At 38.8% G+C, this 20,695-nt stretch overlaps 1 long non-coding RNA gene across 1 annotated transcript in view; it reads right to left on the reverse strand.

Annotated features, from left to right (window-relative positions):
* Positions 1–20,695, reverse strand: part of LOC130917038 (uncharacterized) — a 98,040-nt gene continuing 77,345 nt past the window's right edge. Inside the window, exon 3 of the long non-coding RNA XR_009063408.1 lies at positions 1–4,611. This is a non-coding gene — a long non-coding RNA (uncharacterized LOC130917038). The remainder of the gene's footprint in view (positions 4,612–20,695) is intronic.

Consider the following 20,695-nt stretch of genomic DNA (forward strand, 5'->3'; position numbering starts at 1 on the left):
AAAAAAAAAACACAAAAGAGAATGGGGAAAAAAATAAATCATTGTCATTTAACACAAAACTCGGACAAAAGTATTGGCACCTTTTGAAAAATCACGTGATGCTTCTCTAATTTTTGTAATTAACAGCACCTCTTACTTACCTGTGGCACATAACAGGTGGTGGCAATAACTACATCACACTTGCAGCCAGTTAAAATGGATTAAAGTTAACTCAACCTTTGTCCCATGTCCTTCTGTGTACCACATTGAGCATGGAGAAAAAAAAGAAGACCAAAGAACTGTCTGAGGACTTCAGAAGCAAAATTGTGAGGAAGCATAGACAATTTCAACGCCACAAGTCCATCTCCAAAGGCCTGAATGTTTCTGTGTCTACCGTGCGCAGTTTCATCAATAAGTGTAAATCCCATGGCTTTGTGCCTAACCTCTATAGATGTGGACAGAAAAGAAAAATTGACGAGAGATTTCAACGAAAGATTGTGCGGATGGTGGATAAAGAACCTCGACTAACATCCAAACAAATTCAAGCTGTCCTGGAGTCCGAGGGTACAACAGTGTCAACCCGTACTATCCGCCGACGTCTGAATGAAAAGGGACTCTACAGTGAGATACCCATGAAGACCCTACTTCTGACCCAGAGATATAAAAAAGCCAGGCTGGAGTTTGCCAATACTCACCCGAGAAAGCCAAAAACGTTTTGGAAGAATGTTCTCTGGTCAGATGAGACAAAAGTAGAGCTTTTTGGGAAAAAGCATCAACATTGAGTTTACAGGGGAAAAAATGAAGCATTCAAAGAAAAGAGCACGGTCCCCACAGTCAAACATGGCGGAGGTTCCCTGATGTTTTGGAGTTGCTTTACTGCCTCTGGCACTGGACAGCCTGACCGTGTGCATGGCATTATGAAGTCTGAAGACTATCAACAAATTTTGCAGCATAATGTAGGGCTCAGTGTGAGAAAGCTGGGTCTCCCTCAGAGGTCATGGGTCTTCCAGCAGGACAATGACCCAAAACACACTTCCAAAAGCACTAGAAAATGATTTGAGAGCAAGCACTGGAGACGTCTAAAGTGGCCAGCATAAGTCCAGACCTGAATCCCATAGAACACCTGTTGAGAGATTTGAAAATGGCAGTTTGGACAAGGCACCCTTCACATCTTAGAGACCTGGAGCAGTTGGCAAAGAAGAATGTTCTAAAATTTCAGCAGAGCATTGTAAGAAACTTATTGATGGATACCAGAAGCGGTTGTTCACAGTTATTTCGTCTAAAGGTTTTGCTACCAAGTATTAGGCTGAGGGTGCCAATACCATTTTTGGAGTTTTGTATGAAATGATAATAATTTTTTTTTCATTTTCTTTTGTGTTTTTTCATTGCAAGCAAAATAAATGAAGATATTACTACCAACGCATTTGTAATTGCAATCATTTTCTGGGAGAAATTGAGCATTATCTGACAGAATTGCAGGGGTGCCAATACTTTTGGCCAGCAGTGTGTATTCCTGCAGGTGGCCAAATGTGGTTTCTCACCCCAAAAAGGTCCGAGAAAGGAAGTACATCATCTCATGAATAAAACATAAAAATTTCTTCCATCCTTCCATTTTATTTAACGCTTATCCTCACTGGGGTTGCTGGTTAGCTGGAGTATATCCCAGCTCACTTTGAGAAGAGGCAGGGTACATTCTGGACTAGTCATCTGCAAATCACAATGCATAAATTCTTTTGAAATAATACAAATACATACATTAAATGCATGAGTCATGCAGGCAACACACAATTTTTTCATTTGAAACTTGGGGAGGGGGGCAAATTATGAAGAGAGTAGCAACATGAATGGCTCTTACTACATTATAACACACCAACAAGAGCAGTAATTCAAACTGCAGGTTATTCTTTTCTTTCAAATGGCTTTAAATGACACATACATGCAGTAACACCCACTGTTGTACACTTAATTATGTTGACCAACAGGGGTCAGTCTTTTGTTCCTGCAATCAGCTGGACATAAGTCCCCCAAAAAAGACTGATGACCAATAGCGGTGGCAGATATCCTTTATTATGTTTTCAAGATTCAGTATTAGAAGAAGAGAGAATTCCTACGGGTTTTGTATCTCTGAAAAGGGGGGAAAAAAAGAGAAGATTTTTTTTTTTTTTAATTGTGGTTTGGATATGATTTTCTAGAAATTACTGAGTGACTTTGACATGATTGTTTTTACTGCTGCCAATGATGTTTTGTTGCCGCTAAAATAATAATTTTTTAAAATGATATATTGTAACAAGTATTTTCCATAAGCTTATTTTCATCTTCTAACTTGCTGTACATTTCTTTATTCCCTTTATTGGTATTCATCTCGCAAATGTCTCTCCGTAGTTATATGTCAAAATGTTAAGTCATCCCACAAAAAGCAACATGATAGCACATTTCCACCAAGTTTAAATGACTATGTAAATCAACAAAACACAATCGAATGTTAATATGGAGTGGAAGCGAATAAATATTCATGTCAGCTTTGCAACAATGTAAAAAAAAAAACCTCAAGCATTTGCAATTGTTGAAATTTCACCAATTATGATGATTTTTTTTTTTTTTTTTTTTTTTTCCAAATACTAGGCATTAAGAATTGAAGCCTGGATTTATATTAACCATGCCGTATCATATATTGATGTTCTGTATTTTTAATGTTAATTGTCCATCTACATGGGTGTCGAGCATGCCGCAGGGAAAGCTAGCAGGTTGTACAGTTATCTCCCATGGTGTAATTCTCAACTATACAACCTACTACCTCAACCTGGAGGCAAGCAGAATGGCATGCCAACATTATGTGTGAAAAAACTGAGGATTTTTTTTTTTTTTTTTTTTTTTGTGACCACAGTAACTTATTGCTTGCTGCTACATTATACTAAAATAGACGCTGTGAAACAGCCCATTAAAGCCACAAAACCTAGTGATGGTCCAAAACCTGTGTAATACTATACACAAGTTAGATCCGCAGGTGGATATGTCAATATTATTAGCAGATCAGGGAAAAAAAGTTGGCATACAAATGAAAGGTTTTGATTCTTACAGTGTTCATGTTAATAATTTCTAGGTCGGATGTGGAGAATATTAAGGTGATGCTGCTCAGGTTGTTGGAGCTACACAGACGCAGACCTGTAGATACAAGCTTGTGGTGTCAATTAACACAAGTTCGGATCTACGGGTTTGGGGCTGCGAGCACAGGAATTCATACTTCCATCGGCGTAACAGATTGTGAAAAAAAATGTTTATGAAACCGTATGTCTAATTATTTTCCTTACCAAGAGAGATAGCAGTTGCATTAGTGGTTGCTGGAAAACTTTATGTAGCATTTAAAGACCCACGCAGCAGAGCATGAATAAGATGCAAGTGAAATGAGAAAAACATTGAAAAGGAGCTGATTTTTTTTTTTTTTACCACTTGTGAAACAGGAATGAATGTGAATGGGCAGTCATCAAGCAAAGTAATTGGATTGTGGTGACCCAAAAGGGTTGATTCTTTTTTGTGTGATTTAAGGAGGACATGGACTTAAAAAGGCACAATCTTGCAAAACAAGTCTTCCAAAAGAATTCAAATAAAATAAGGATGCAAAAAGATTCATTCTTTTTTTGTGACTTAATAAGATTTTGATTTATAGGAAAAAAAAAAAATCTAAATGACATTTTTTGCATACTAAGGCTACTTCATTAAAACAGGTCTGTGTGTATTTAAAGCAGGGCTTTAAAAAATAACTATTCATATTTCTAATTTTATGATTAATTGATTATTAACGACAACCACCAGATTTAAAGACATCCCAACTAATGTCAGTAGCGCTATCCTGCAGTACAAGTCTGAGCAAGTAAGTACGGTAACACTTGTAGACTCGTAGTGCGAGCTGCCCAATTTCAATTTGAAGACACTGTCTGAAGTTTGCTTTCTCCTTCACCTCCCTCCGCCAGAATTTAAATGAGACGTCTGACTTTGAAGCTGTTGCCAAGTTGCTGAAAGTATGTTAGTGGGTCTTTGCCAGCATGCTGAAAGACACCTTGAGAGTGGCCCGAACAAAAGAGTTCTGCAGGGTCCACAGAATCCTGCCACTGCTGCAGGGGTGCATGTGTGTATAGGGGTGTGTGGATGTGTGTGTGCAAGGAGGTTCATAAAAGTACAAGAATAGAGCTAATGGAGAGCACCTGCAATATTCCGTATTGAACAGCGCCCACCAAAATCTACCCAGCAACAGCGTGCATGTGTGTTCACGTGTGTGTTGCGGTGGTTCAACAAAGCTGAAATAGTAAGACGTGAGAAAGCAGCATGCTGTTATCGCTTCGTATTATTTGTGGGGTATAATCAAATATGCTCTGCTCGCAAAAGAGTAGTTTTGTATTTAGGCCACAATACAATAATGAGCTGTAAATGTCATGAATGCCGAGAGAGAATGTTGGATTTCAAAGCATCCAAATAGGAAAGGAGAAACACAGCATATCGGAAGCATAACTTACCCATTTTGCCTCTCTGCTTCTCTTTTCCAAAGATGTCTTTCCTCTCTAAAGGCAGGGCCTTCGACACTTGGCTGAGCTATGACTTTGCAGTCATGTCCATAGCGACCCATCGAAAACCACTAAGCTAAAACATGCACACAAAAAAAAAAACAAATGGGAAAAAAAACTGTAAAATGAGCTTAGACGAGGTTCGGAGGGAATGAGACGGGGAAAAAAGCAAAGGAGAGTCTGAGGGACTCGCTGGAGGGAAAGAGGAGGGGAAAATTAATCAGAATCAGAAAAAAAAACTTTTTTGTCGGAAACTAACTTCAGCGTACACTAAATGTCATAACTATCAGAAAGCTATTTCCACCACAATGCACTAAAACAGCACATGGCCAGCATTAGAACCAAAATCCTGGCCCTCCAAAAATGTCTTGAATTTCTCTTTCTCTCAAACTGTCCTTTATTCTTTTGCAATCTCCTTCACTTGCATTGTTGAATGATGAAAAAAAAAAAAGAGAGAGAGAGAAATGGGAGTGTGGAAATTCAGCGAAAAGAAAAAGCAGCCTCCTGTCACCCCAAACGCCTCCTTCCTATCTTCTCTCTCCCCCTTTCCCCCTCCTCTCTGCTTACACTCCTTTTTCCTGCACCCCCCCCAAAGGCCCCCTCACTTACATGCAAGAGGGACAGTCCAGTCCAGGTATAGCTACTACTCACTCAGCTTTTCTCCTCCCTAAACACCCCACCTCTCTCTCTTACACACACTAGTATACACTTGGACTTGTATCTCCTCTTCCAAAGCGTCCCACACAGAAGCAGAATTACTGACACACACATGCAGACGTTTCTTGGAGGGATTCCCTGCACCAAAAACAGTTTTTTTTTTTTGTTAAACTTAGCCCGAGCATGAGCATTCGAAAACGTCAGGGCATTTGCAGCCCAGACTCTTGATTTAACGAGGCACACATACTCCATATGCCAATTGCCGTCACTGTACAAAATTGGTGGCATTCAGAAAACAAAAACTGTCATTCAAGATGCGCGCGTCGATTTGTGTTCGAATATAAAATGAAGAAATAAAATCCACTATCTGAAGGCCACGAGGTTGTTTTGTTTCTATCCCTTCTTTTTTTTTTTAATGTCATTGTATAATACTTTCCTGCCTTTTATTTACGATGAGCCATGTTTGTCTATGTTGTAAAGTACTTTGAGGACCTTTCGGGTTTAGTAAAGGGATACATAAATAAATTTGATTTGATTTGATTTAAAATAGTCAATCAAAACAGAAAACCCTAACCAAGTCAAAATAGAAGACATGCATAATATTAAGATTATGAGTAGTGTAACTTCGGATCTGAATACAAAGTAATATAAAATATGAATGAATTGGTTCTGAAGAACATATTAATACATTTCATATTTCTTGTCATTATACTTCAATGCTTTTGCAGGCAAACGTTCTATCATCAAACATCTTTTGACGAGACTCATTACATTCTTATTCACAAATGAGTGGATTTAGATTATTTTCTTCTCCAAATAATTAGGTATTACAGTATATTTTATTATATCAATGCAAAATTTTGCAGTGTAAATCACACAGTAATTTGTATCAGCCATTCATTTTCCAAGTCAGAAAATAAGGTGAAAATTAGTGATGCACCTTTTGTTTTTTAACAATAGTTTTAAAGTTAAAACATCATTTCATCATAAATGTAATTTAGGTGCCTTGGCAATTTGGAGAAAGACATTGCTGGAGTTTAAAAATTTGCATTTGTAAATAGTGTAAATTTAAAAATAAATAAATTTTTTGTCCAAATCCTTGGGATAGGGGTCATAAACCATGTGGCCCCACCCTTCTCCCACAACAAAAGTCATTTTAGCTCCAGAATCTTAAAAAAACACTGCCATACTCAAAATATGACACATCTTGAGATAGTTTGCATGAACACCCAGCAACAAGCTATCTTGTTTGGTTGAGGAGATCCTGAGGTGGCCACTGCAATAATTTTGCATCGCAATGAAGTATCCTTCGTCCCTTTAAAGGCGCTGGGTAAACTGAAGTTTTTATTATCTCAAATAAAGAAATAAATAGCCTATAACGTTTAGAATCATTTATATATGTGCATCTGATGTTTTAAAGTATTTCCTACAATGTTAACATTTTGCATTATGGACTGTCAATCTCTTTCGAGAGAAGAAATAAAGTTCAATCAATTAGGCATCAGCTTAGACTGCTGTTGCTAGGTTACAACTTATTTTTTTATCCTTTTTTCAACATTAACTATACTAATATAGGAAGTCCAAAATTGAGTTACTTTTCATTTATTTATCATCCATTTCATAGTGGGCTAAAAGCAGAAACTATCATAAAACACAAGATTTCAATGTTTGTTCCTGGCTATGCCACACTGAATTAAATGTGACTGCCAGAATGTACCAATTGAAGTGGACCCCCAAGAATATCTAAAAATGTTTGGTCATGATGACTTGAGTACGTCTAAAAAGAAATTTCTTGTGTCAATTAAAACATGAATTCCAGCAAGTTCAGGGTCTGACTTTCCTGTTTCTTCATTTAATTCCCTAATAATTCTTATCATGCGGGACAACGCAAACAAGAGAAAACAAAGGGTGGAGGTGGGCCGGCCATGAGACCACACATTATCAGATACCACCCTCCTCTCCCCTCTTTTCGGCTAACCTGTTGGTACTTCATCACACCTTTCAGTAATGTTACGGGTGCAGGGAGATTTCTTTGATTTCAAACGATATTGCATTTTTCTAAAGTTGGCTGTAATTACCTTATCCATCTTTACTCCTCTTTTCTATTCCTCCGTCCATCTCGGGTATTCTGCTCACGCACGGCTGCGGCAGACCTCCTCCAATCACTGGCATTAATCCACACCTCAGACCCCCCTAACAGCCTCTTTGCTCTCCCACAATGCACCTCAGCCCCAAAACTTTCCCAAGACACATTTGGCTTCTCTCTATCGCTTACCTCGCCCTCCCTCTCAGCCCTCTTTTCTTTCAGCTCGTCTCCCTGTGGCTCTTCATCGGCCAGTTTCCTTTGCACTGCCTCATTCTTTCTCAAACTCTCTAAATTTCCCTTTTCTCTCTCTCCATTCAGCCACGGCTGTCAGACAAAAGTATCTCCTAATCTTCCCTATGGGCTATTTGAAATAAAATGGTGGCATCCAACCGACCAACCATGTGATAGACCCCCAAGTAGACAGACCCCATTTATATAGTTCCATCAATTTGCAGATTTTAGTGATTTTATTTTTTCTGGGTGACGGTCAATCTTATTTGTCCAAATGGGGGCAGTCGAACAGCTTGGAATTCAAACTAATTTGTAAACAAAAATGGAACAAGACATACCTACTGGGCTGTATATTTTTTCAAAGCATTTATTTGAATTTTTGGTGGGGAAGAGGTGAAACGGTCTGACAACAACAGAACTAAAAAGACTATTAGACCACTCGTATGGTATTCATAAGGTACGTTTTTCTTACTGAAACAATCCTTCAAAGAGAAAAGCACGGAACTAAAAATGCATACAATTGATTTTTCGTTATTATCAACATGACAAAGCTTTTATCTTCATTTTTTGCCCATTTTCAATTTTCCTTTACATACATATATATATATATATATATATATATATATATATATATATATATATATATATATATATATATATATAAAACCAAAGTCCGGTCAGCATTTCAAATGCCACGACATAATGATATTGACGCGACACATTCCCCAGACACTGCGTCACGCCTTCAAGTAGGGAGCCATCCCACACTCCTCAAAGTCGGTCGCAGTTATTCTCAAACACATGCAGCAATCCAATGCCGGATTTGGGTTAAAAAAGTACCAACGCTGTACCACAAGCAAACTGGAAGGATTGTCTCAGGAGTGATTTGTCTAGGATTCAAGGAAACTATTCTATTTTTTTGTACCATGCATGTATTTTGAAACGTTGTGTAAAAAATCAGTGGGAGAAATTAACCGCTACGGCATTGGTGCCATAATGCTAATTGCCCATTTTTTTGCTTTTAACCAAGAATCGAGACTGTTTTACGTTCAAATCTGTAAAGAATTCAGGGATTTAAGCATTTATTCACAAGAATTTTCAACGTGAAAGGCTAATTGTGGTGATAAGGCGGCGCCACAGTGAGTTAAAGACTAGCAGCACATTTAAAATATTTCCGTAAAATAAATGCCAACAGCCCGTTTTTTTTTTTTTTTTTCTTTTAACCAAGAATTGAGACTGTTTTCCGTCCAAATCGAAAGAATTCAGGGATTTACCATAATTTCCCGGATATAAGGCGCACCTGTGTATAACGCACACCCGAAATTTACTTGTAAAATCTAGGGAAAATTATTGTACTCGTGTATAACGTGCACCCTAACTTTAGCACCAATAAGTAGAAGAATACAAGAAAACAGAGCTCGTGTAATGGACAGAAATGTCATTTTACTGACTGGTGAAACACAGCACAAGCATAGCACATTGGTAGTTCAAAACATTACCGTAAACTGACAATGTGCACGGTAATAATATGATCTGACAACTTCTCCAACTTACCAAAATCCAGGAGAAGACAAAACAGATCTGACTTTTCTTTTAATGGCTGCTGTATAACTTGATCGTTTCATCATGATGAATAAACGTTTCTTCCATGGATTGATACGGTAAAATAAAAGTGAGGACCGAAGTCGGAAATCGGAACGAGAGCATTGCTACTGTAACAAGAGAAACAGGAAGAGGTTATTTGGGTTTGGGTTTGAGTTTCCCGAGGGACAGATGTAGTGGACGGACACAGGAAGTCTGTATTGAGTTACGTTTGTTATGGTCTGAGTTGCAATAAACTTTGACTCAAATGAGTTCAAGAAATTAAATTTTGTGCTTCATGAAGAGTGAAAAAAGCAGAATTTAACACAAACAAAATCATTCGACCAATCAGAGTGAAGTATTACCGAAACAAAACGGTGACGTCATGTACAGTAATGGTAGGCAACGGATCATTGCTTAAGTTTTCTTCAACACAACATGGCCGTATAAATTTTTTAAAAATCGGTCTTTATGTATATATATATATATATATATAAATGTTAGGGCTGTCAAACGATTACAATTTTTAATCGAGTTATTTACAGCTTAAAAATTAATTAATCGTAATTAATCGCAATTAATCACAATTCAAACCATCTCTAAAATATGCCATATTTTTCTGTAAATTATTGTTGGAATGGAAAGATAAGACAGGATGGATATATATATTTAACATACTTTACATAAGTACTGTATTTGTTTATTATAACAATAAATCCACAAGACGGGATTAACATTAATATTCTTTCTGTGAAAGGGATCCACGGATAGGAAGACTTGTAATTCTCAAAGATAAATGTGAGCACAAGTTATAGTAATTAAAAGATAAATGTGAGTACAATGCCAGTTCTCTTTGCATTGAGCGCTTTTCTTTTTGTGAACATTATTTTTTTTGAGAGATAGGAATATTATTTTTGTTGTGCTTTCACTAAATACTGTCGCGACATAAATGTTCTTAACTGCCCAAATGCATGATGGGAATTTGGGCAACCATGAGTCACAATGGTGGCTACAAATGGTATATCTTCTCTGCGTTGTGTACAACACATAGTGTTAAAATAAAGATCATCTGGAGTCATTCTTCCCCATTTCACACATCACAATTTTTTATAATTGTTGTGTTTGAAATGTTACAGTTTATACTAACAAGTTGCGCGGCTCCAAAAAACTTTTCTATAACTTATTTGCTCCTTTTGATGATGGCGTGCCACACGCAGGCTACATTTAGTAGAGGTGTGCATCGACACTGCCCTCACGATTTGATACGATAACGATTTGGAGGGCCACAATTCGATTTGATTCGAATCAAAGAGTCACGATTCGGTTCGATTCGGCAATGCATTGCGATGCATTAAAGCCTGGGTTGCATTAAAATTCTAAAGCAAAGCAAATTTTTGTGAATCATGAGCCAACACAAGCGGACAGACATTAAACAACATTTTATTGGCTCTTGTGTCACTCCTGGTTGAAGTCAAATGAAAATAGTATACTTTCATATATATATATTTTTTTTAAAATCAGATCACAGCATTTAATTAGTGCTTTGAATGAGACCAGGGCTTTCTCTTTTTTTTTTTTTTACACACAGTAGCAGCCTTTCACACAGTGCAACATCTGAACTCCTGTGCAAAATCAGTAATAACAGTCACTGTATTTTAGTCACAACGACCCATCAATAAAAATATTCAAGTAAATATTAAAGAAAACAACAAAGAAAATATTGTAGTGCAGCAGGATCTTTATCGCAATATCAATCCAGGGATCAGTTAAGTTGCAAACAAAACATCAACTAAATTGCAATGTAGAACAAAAGTAATGGATATAAGATAGGCCTAGCCTATCTTATATCTATAATATTTCTCGCTCCCTCTTTCTCCGTTTCAGCCATTGTTATGTTATGTCCTATCTCTCTGCTCTCTCGATTAAAACTGCGCCTGTCTGTGACGTTACTCCGGTGAGGAAGCGGATTTCGGTTCCTCGTCCCCCCTGCATAGAGGTTAGATCTTGTGCCCGAACCCGACCCGACCCGAAATGTTAAGCATTCACGTTTGGGTGGGTTGGATCGGGCCGCTGCGCCGGACTAATAAATTTTTTTTTTTTTTAAATGCGCAGAGGGCTGTGGTGCAGCCCTCTTTTTCTTCTTCTTCTCCTCCCGTTATTTCGTTGTGTGAATGCTTTTATAATTCTCATAAAAATATGTAGACTATTTAAATATTGAGTAAACTTGCGTTTTTTTCCTGCCAACTGAGAATTCGTTACGAAAGACACTTTTATTTATGCACACAAAGGCAAATGTGATCCTTTTGAATCTTCTCCTCTTTGTGTCTGTAAAACCGTGTTGTGTTTTTTTTTTTTTTTTTAATTAAACTTTCCCAGCGTTATTTCGTTGTGTAAATGCTTTTATAAATCTCATAAAAATATGTAGACTATTTAAATATTGAGTAAACTTGCGTTTTTTTTTTCTGCCAACTGAGAATTCGTTACGAAAGACACTTTTATTTATGCACACAAAGGCAAATGTGATCCTTTCGAATCTTCTCCTCTGTGTGTCTGTAAAACCGTGTTTTTTTTTTTTAAATATTAAACTTTCCCAGCATTATTTTGTTGTGTAAATGCTTTTATAAATCTCTTAAAAATATATAGACAATTTAAATATTGAGTAAACTTGCGTTTTTTGTCTGCCAACTGAGAATTTGTTAGGAAAGACACTTTTACAGTGCCTTGCAAAAGTATTCGGCCCCCTTGAACCTTGCAACCTTTCGCCACATTTCAGGCTTCAAACATAAAGATATAAAATTTTAATTTTTTGTCAAGAATCAACAACAAGTGGGACACAATCGTGAAGTGGAACAAAATTTATTGGATGATTTAAACTTTTTTAACAAACAAAAAACTGAAAAGTGGGGCGTGCAATATTATTCGGCCCCCTTGCGTTAATACTTTGTAGCGCCACCTTTTGCTCCAATTACAGCTGCAAGTCGCTTGGGGTATGTTTCTATCAGTTTTGCACATCGAGAGACTGACATTCTTGCCCATTCTTCCTTGCAAAACAGCTCGAGCTCAGTGAGGTTGGATGGAGAGTGTTTGTGAACAGCAGTCTTCAGCTCTTTCCACGGATTCTCGATTGGATTCAGGTCTGGACTTTGACTTGGCCATTCTAACACCTGGATACGTTTATTTTTTAACCATTCCATTGTAGATTTGGCTTTATGTTTTGGATCATTGTCCTGTTGGAAGATAAATCTCCGTCCCAGTCTCAGGTCTTGTGCAGATACCAACAGGTTTTCTTCCAGAATGTTCCTGTATTTGGCTGCATCCATCTTCCCGTCAATTTTAACCATCTTCCCTGTCCCTGCTGAAGAAAAGCAGGCCCAAACCATGATGCTGCCACCACCATGTTTGACAGTGGGGATGGTGTGTTCAGGGTGATGAGCTGTGTTGCTTTTACGCCAAACATATCGTTTTGCATTGTGGCCAAAAAGTTCAATTTTGGTTTCATCTGACCAGAGCACCTTCTTCCACATGTTTGTTGTGTCTCCCAGGTGGCTTGTGGCAAACTTTAAACGAGACTTTTTATGGATATCTTTGAGAAATGGCTTTCTTCTTGCCACTCTTCCATAAAGGCCAGATTTGTGAAGTGTACGACTGATTGTTGTCCTATGGACAGACTCTCCCACCTCAGCTGTAGATCTCTGCAGTTCATCCAGAGTGATCATGGGCCTCTTGGCTGCATCTCTGATCAGTTTTCTCCTTGTTTGAGAAGAAAGTTTGGAAGGACGGCCGGGTCTTGGTAGATTTACAGTGGTCTGATGCTCCTTCCATTTCAATATGATGGCTTGCACAGTGCTCCTTGAGATGTTTAAAGCTTGGGAAATCTTTTTGTATCCACATCCGGCTTTAAACTTCTCCACAACAGTATCTCGGACCTGCCTGGTGTGTTCCTTGGTTTTCATAATGCTCTCTGCACTTTAAACAGAACCCTGAGACTATCACAGAGCAGGTGCATTTATACGGAGACTTGATTACACACAGGTGGATTCTATTTATCATCATCGGTCATTTAGGACAACATTGGATCATTCAGAGATCCTCACTGAACTTCTGGAGTGAGTTTGCTGCACTGAAAGTAAAGGGGCCGAATAATATTGCACGCCCCACTTTTCAGTTTTTTATTTGTTAAAAAAGTTTAAATTATCCAATAAATGTTGTTCCACTTCACGATTGTGTCCCACTTGTTGTTGATTCTTGACAAAAAAATTAAATTTCATATCTTTATGTTTGAAGCCTGAAATGTGGTGAAAGGTTGCAAGATTCAAGGGGGCCGAATACTTTTGCAAGGCACTGTATATATATATATATATATATATATATATATATATATATATATATATATATATATATATATATATATATATATAATATATATTGTATATTATGGAAATTATGGTAAGCATTTGTTCACAAGAATTTTCAACGTCAAAAGCTTTTTGTCTGTGTTACCACTCGGTCTGCTTTGATGGAGATAGGCCATCGGCCCCGCGCCCCATGTCCCGTCAATATATTATGAAGTCTGTGGCCATTGTTTGACGCATGTAATAAATGTTAATTGAAATGCACACACAGAAGAATTTTAAGCATCAACATTTATTTCCTGTTCATACAGGTGCCCTAAGTACACTCGGTGTATAACAAGATGCATCTTGCAAAATGAGGCTCATGGTACAAGGAAGATAGTCCAGTTTATATGATTAGGCAGGTGGCTTTTCGTACTCCCTTGAATGATAACATGTATAACTATGTTTTTCTATTGTGCCTGGTGTAAATAATTTTACCTTTATTTGGCAACTTGGTTTTGTTTTGTTTCTTTGACATGGTCAGGAATCACTTCAAATGAAAGAACCCATGTGGCTTTGACTGTTTGTTTGTATATTGTATTACGTACTGAATCTACTGTATGTGTCCTGTGTCTACTGTATGTAGTAGACTTATGTAAACTGCATTTTGGAGAATAAAATACAGACTTTATCTTAAATACGAACAGAACATTTAAAATGACAAAATATTTGCAGTCGATGATGTTAAAGTATACTATATAAAGTATATAAAGCAACCCCAAACGTTTGAACCGTAGTGTAGGTGAATCATACTGTATATGGGGTATTGGGGTGGGTACATTTAGATCATCTTCGCCACTGCCTCACTAAGCTATACTGTACTCAACTGTATGTTCAAGTTTTTAATAAACAAGTGAAACACAACGGCCTGTTTGTCACTTCTGAACGACTTCATGAAATTGTGAACATTGTTTAAATTAAAAAAAGGAATATCACGAGCAGACAGCGGGACTCCTGCAGTGGCGCTGGCTTTTCCTAAGGTGAAAAGCACCAGCAAAAATCATTTACTGTAAAGTTTTATGTTACACTGATGTTTTTGGTGAATTTTAGTGATGTTTTTTTTTTATCTTTGAACACATTGATTTTATGTCCAAATTATTATGCATCAGAAATTTAGTGCACTAATAAAATACATACCTGTTTTGACTTTTACTGATTTACTTTCTATAGAACGTCTACACTAGGATGGATAATGGCCTTAAACGTGTAATTAGACTATACGGCATGTCGGCTACACTAATCTGCCTCTTATCCGTACAAGACCTTACACAGATAAGTTAGCCGGCTAATATTACCCGCCGATTAATATAGACTAGTGTGTCCGTACAACAATCTGATCCTAAGGAAGTGACATCATGCCGTCGCCATTTTTAGTGGGGCATGACGGCATCATTAAGAATGGAGGTGGACGATCACGATGCGGCATTCCTGCCACCTGCTTTTCTTTTCCATACATTTGTCTTGAACCTTCAAACTAAGTCTTAATAATATGCTTCAATTCAGTGCCCATTTGTGGTCCTCCCATCGCGGACGATGCAGAGAACAGCGTATTTTACAGAGCCCGTCTCCCGTGTTGTCTCCGATCAGCCAGCTGCGGGGCTGGGCCCTCTCAACTCAATGCCGACCGAACATGAGTTTATAAAAATGCGTAGAGGAAAATTAAACCCTGAAAAGTGACCTGCGTGGTACTCCCACTCAAAGAGGCCCGCGATCGTTTTTTTCATGACATTTCCCCTTGTCAAAACTGTCGCCACTTCCAGGATCGCCACTGTTACGCACAAGCACTCCTGGTTGCAGCTTCCAGGAAATATACGCAGCACCACACCATATGTTTCTATTTGTTATTTTCCAAGTGGTGAGAGCGCAACTGAGCATCGATTGTACCATCCCAAGTAACTATGTCAGGCTTTCACTGTTTTCTCAAGATTCATTTCAATCACAACACGGAGACTTCCCGTAAAAGCCGCACTCGCTCCAGCGTGATGCGTTCAATTCCGTTCACGAAAAAAAAACAGTGATCACAAAATGGAGTTCCCGACCCCTGATCATAAAAATATGTAGCCTATTTAAACATTGAGAAAACTTGCGTTTTTTTTTTCTGCCAACTCGAGGAGATAAATGTCAAATAAATAAATAAATAAATGTCAAATCCACTATCCGCCAGTTAGAACGACACGCAAATATAAAAGATCTAAATGTTTATTGAATATCCATCTTACAGTCTTGTTTAACTGGGAGAATTTGTTACAAAATACAGGCTTTAATTTGTTATCATTATGCATATGTGCACTGGCATCGTCACAAACGTGATCACACAAAACGCAACCACGCATTTCTTCCTTCTCCCGAGTCCTCACAAATAACACATAATATTTTTTTTCGGGCTCCTGCCCACAAATAAAACATAAGATTTCGTTTTTTTCCAGGCTCGGCAAGCAAATCAAGTTATTTGATCGGGCTCGGGCCGCGTTGGGTTTTAATATCCGCGATCCGGTCGGGTCGGGCTGGATTTTTTAGGCCCATCTAACTTCGAGCGTCATGTATTGTTAGCATACCGTACACTAGGGCTGGGCGATATGGCCTTAAACATGTATCACGATAAATTGAGCAGATTTATCTCGATAACGATAAATGACGATAAATTCGCCCAAGCGGACTGTTATATAATTTGAAAATCTGAATCAATGCATGAAATACAGATTAACTATTTCTTGTTGATTTATTTACCAGCATTCAATTTGATATACTGTATTTAACAATTGTACATGCAGTCTAAACATTAAGTTTATAAAAATGTATTTTAAGCAATAAGAATTCAAGTATGAACATTTATAACAGCGTGTATGACTTGAACAATGTACATTGTCAAAATCAGTATGCCTGTGCAAACATGTAATTGTAACACAAATGACTTGCAGCTTGAACAGTACACTTCAAAAAGACAACTTATTGTTAATGTCTGCTGTGACATAATTATTAAATACAAGTGTTTACTTTATGGTTTAAGGGTTTTTTTCCCCCCAGTGCATTTTTTAATGAATGCACGCATAATAAAAATAGCTGGGGCCATTTCTCGGTCATTATAAGTTTTGCCGCTGGATTGTACTTTATGCTGAATGCTTTACCATCACAAAAGCTATCAGAGGAATCACACACAGACAGATACAAAATAACGCCACATAGTAATTGCTAGATGCAGTCCGTGCCCAATCCACTCATTAAGTTCAGCCGTTTCGACAAGGTTAGAGCCGCTATCCGACTCCATAACGTTCATTTGTAGTGTTAGCCGCTAGCTAGCGTTAGCCTGGCTACCAGTAGAAAGCACTGAAAGCACCATCTCCGGAAATCGTGAGAACAAAGGAGGACAGCGGGTGAAAGCCCGTCTGGATGCCACCAAGAGTCTACTAAATGTCGGTTGAAAGTTTGGTGAACCTCCCTTAAGCCACACTCCATCACGTTTTGCTTGTAGCGTTAGCTGCTAGCGTTAGCTTACCGGGCTTTTGTTTGATTGGCTTCCTGATGATCACGTGACTCCCTACGTAAGCACATTCACTGCTTTCTTAAAGGGGAATGAACATAGACGAACAACACAGAATCAAAGCGGGATGAAAAGACTATATTTTCTTGTTTTATTAATTTACCGAATTTACCGACATGGTCAAAATTACGTCGGTCATCGTTAAGAATTTCGGTGACGGTAAATTTTCGGTTTACCGCCCTGCTCTACCGTACACCTATTCAGCCTGTTGTTCTCTATTGTATTTTTTAAAGTGCCTTTCAAGATGACATGTCTATTCTTGGTGCTGGATTCTATAAAAAAAAATTTACTAAAAATTTGACTTATACTCCGGTGCGACTTATACTAGTATATGTTTTTTTCCTTTTCATTGCGCATTTTATGGCTGGTGCGACTTCTACTTAGGTGCGACGTATAGTCCGAAAAATACGGTATTGCTCCTCTTGTTCTGTACAAGCTGTCACACATTTTCTTATTTTGCATTATTTTCTTTGACAGACTTTTCCATCAAGATGCACGCTATAAATATAGTGGTCCTGTATTACCAGAAGATTTCTTTGCAGACCCGACCATCGGGGTTCTCTTGTTTCTACTGTTGTCTTTTCTTCCTCTTGTACTCCCTTCACCACCTCCTCCTCCTCCTCATGATTCCATTTCCATCTTGCTACCCCTCCCCCATTCTGTGTTTGTGTCCTCATCTGACCCTGCGTGGCCTGAATAGCTGTCTGTGCCCATTTGGATTGGGCACAGCTGGTACTGGCGCTGAAAGCTGAGAGCCATTACCACTGCTCTCTGTATGTCTGCCTGATGTGGAAGACACATCCCTATAATGAGATTTTCACTCATTTCCTAATTTATGCAGAAGTAATTTATATATTTCTGCATCACCTGCATCTTGTGGCGCTTTCGCACTAGCACTGTCTGGGCTGTTTTAAACAGACCTGTGTTCTTTTTCTTAGATAGTCCTCTTCATCTTGTAAATGTGAATGTGCATGCAAACTCTAATTTGGACCAAACAAACTCTGGTCCACTCAAAAATCGTGGGTCTCGCTCCGCTTTAAGTGCACCCTGCTTCGCTTGTGAATGCAACCGGAGCAGGGTGCGATTTTGCTACTTTACGTGCAGCGTCACAGTGTGGAACTGTGATGCTGTGACCAGAGGCGTAGCAAGGGTTCACGGGGGCCCCAGGCAACAAGCAACCTGGGGCCCTTCGAGCGTGTGCAAGTAAGGGGGACAGTTGGACTTGGAGTAATAGCATATTTAATAAAAGTATAATAACGCCTCGGTCTCATAGAGCGCTTTTTAGGACACTTAAAGTGCCCGGCTTCTACTACATTAGGACATAAATCTACAGTAACATAGTACACTCAACGCTGTCTTGCTTCCTTTTCTCCTCTTCTGCTTTTTTTCTTTCTTTTGTCGCTTCCAATAAGGATAACTTCTCTTCATTTTAGATATACGCCAATAAAAAAAAAAAAGCCAAATCGCCGCTCACGTGAGGAAGGGGGGGGGGGGGGGGGGGGGTATAGAGCGAGTGAAGGGGCCCCTTCAGGGAACTCAAGACACAAGGCTTTCACTGGCACTGTCGCACTTGTCACTGTATGCAGTCAAGCAGTAAAGCTGCGTGTGCTAAATGATCTGTTGCTAGGCAATTGCCTAGGGCCCCTGCTGGCTGGCGGCCCTAGGCAATTGCCTGGTTTGCCTAATGGGACGCAACGCCTCTTGCTGTGACACTACACGCAGTGCATCCTTGGAAGCGGATGTAGACTGCGCAAGCTGTTCAAAATCAATGATGGCAAGAGGCCAGATGATCAATCATGGCCAAAAGTTGTTGTGCTACGCTAAGCAGTTGTATTTGATATACAGAATCGGGTCCTAATGTGGCAATTGTGCTTTGCATGCTGTTCTCGAACGTACCGTGTGAGAGTGCGGAAGCATGGGATGGGATACTTTCACTTTTTATGTTCTGTTGTTGTTGGCGTCGCATACGACAGACAGTAGCCGTGTCGTGGAGCACAAATTCTAAAATGAAGGATTAAAAAGCTGAGGAAACTGACGACTTCCTTGTCGTTGTTACAGTATTAATGAAAAAAAAAACCACCCGCACCAGAGGCTCCACTTTGTTTTTTTTTCTTTTCCCCTTTTAGCGGCAGAGATGGGGTGAGACCCTAATCCTCTTGGTCTAATGTGAAAGTGCCGTTAATTGATCTTATTTTCCCAAGCCGGTGGAACTGAAAAACAAAAAACTAATTACAAACAGTTGATCTTAGCAGTCGCTAAATACTTTTTTTTAGTTTGTGGTGATGGCTGGATTTGCAGCACCAGCTACAGTGCCTAAACGTGTCAAACGCCAGGACTGTGGACAGTGTTGTTAATAACGGCGTTAGAGTATAACGGCTTTACTAACGGCGTTGTTTTTTTTTCAGTAGTGAGTAATCTAATTAACCGTTACCGTTACTGAGGGGTGCATTAGTGCGTTACTGCAATTTGGTTGAACATTCTAAACGCGATGCTCCAATAATACCTGACTGCAGCCGACTCCCTACAAAGTACACCCACATGATACTACGGTAAATATCACATATACAGTGCTGCTCGAAAGTTTGTGAACCCCACAGCGATGGTCAGATTTTTTGTAAAAAAAACTAAAATAACCTTATTAAATGTTAAGTTATACCCAAATCCACAATACTGACATTCCAAATAATGGACTGAAACAAAAGAAATAGTTATATTGTCATTCTTTATTTAACAAAAGTGGTTGATTTAAGAAAAACTCAGATACCATGTGTGCAAAAGTATGTGAACCCCTTCAGTTAATAGGATATTGCGCCTCCTTTTGCAGAGATTACCTCAACCAAACGGTTTCTGTAGTGACTAATCAGCCTCTCACATCTACTTTGGGGGATTTTTGCCCATTCTTCCTTGCAGAACGCAGTCAGTTGAGAGAGGTTTGATGGGCGTCTGGCATGAACTGCTCGCTTCAGGTCCCGCCACAGCATTTCAATGGGATTTAGGTCAGGACTTTGACTGGGCCAGTCCAGAACACGAATCTTCTTCTTTTTCAGCCATTCCTTGGTTGTATTGCTGGAATGCTTTGGATCATTATCATGTTGCATGATCCACCTTCTGCCAAGCTTTAACTTCAAAACAGATGGCGTCAGGTTATGTTCTAGGATTTGACAATATTCCTCAGAATTCATGATTCCCTGGACTATGTGGAGTTGTCCAGGTCCTGAGGATGAAAAGCAAGCCCAGATCTTGACATTCCCACCTCCATGCTTCACTGTTGGGAGGAGGTTCTTTTGGTGGTATGCAGTGTTGACTTTTCGCCAGACATGGCGGTTTTGGTTGTGACCAAACAGTTCAATTTTGCACCTACATCAGTTGATGAAAACTCTTTTTAATTTAGTCTCGACAACACAACTGTTAAAAAAACAAAAAAAAACTACTGAATTGATTGATTAGGAAATCAGGTTGAAATAATAGAAAATTCCAAAATGTTGAGGGGGTTCACAAACTTTCGAGCAGCACTGTATATAGAACTACACTCAAAAAAAGAATCAGGCAGGTTGTAAAGTTTACTAAAAGACAGTGTGCATTTTCAGCAAGAAACCATCATGTTTCCAAGGTGAGCATGATTGAATCATGCAGTGGCTACATAAACATGAACAGTTAATGAGGAGCTTGATTA

This window comes from Corythoichthys intestinalis, chromosome 6 (assembly GCF_030265065.1).
Source record: "Corythoichthys intestinalis isolate RoL2023-P3 chromosome 6, ASM3026506v1, whole genome shotgun sequence".
Taxonomy (NCBI): domain Eukaryota; kingdom Metazoa; phylum Chordata; class Actinopteri; order Syngnathiformes; family Syngnathidae; genus Corythoichthys; species Corythoichthys intestinalis.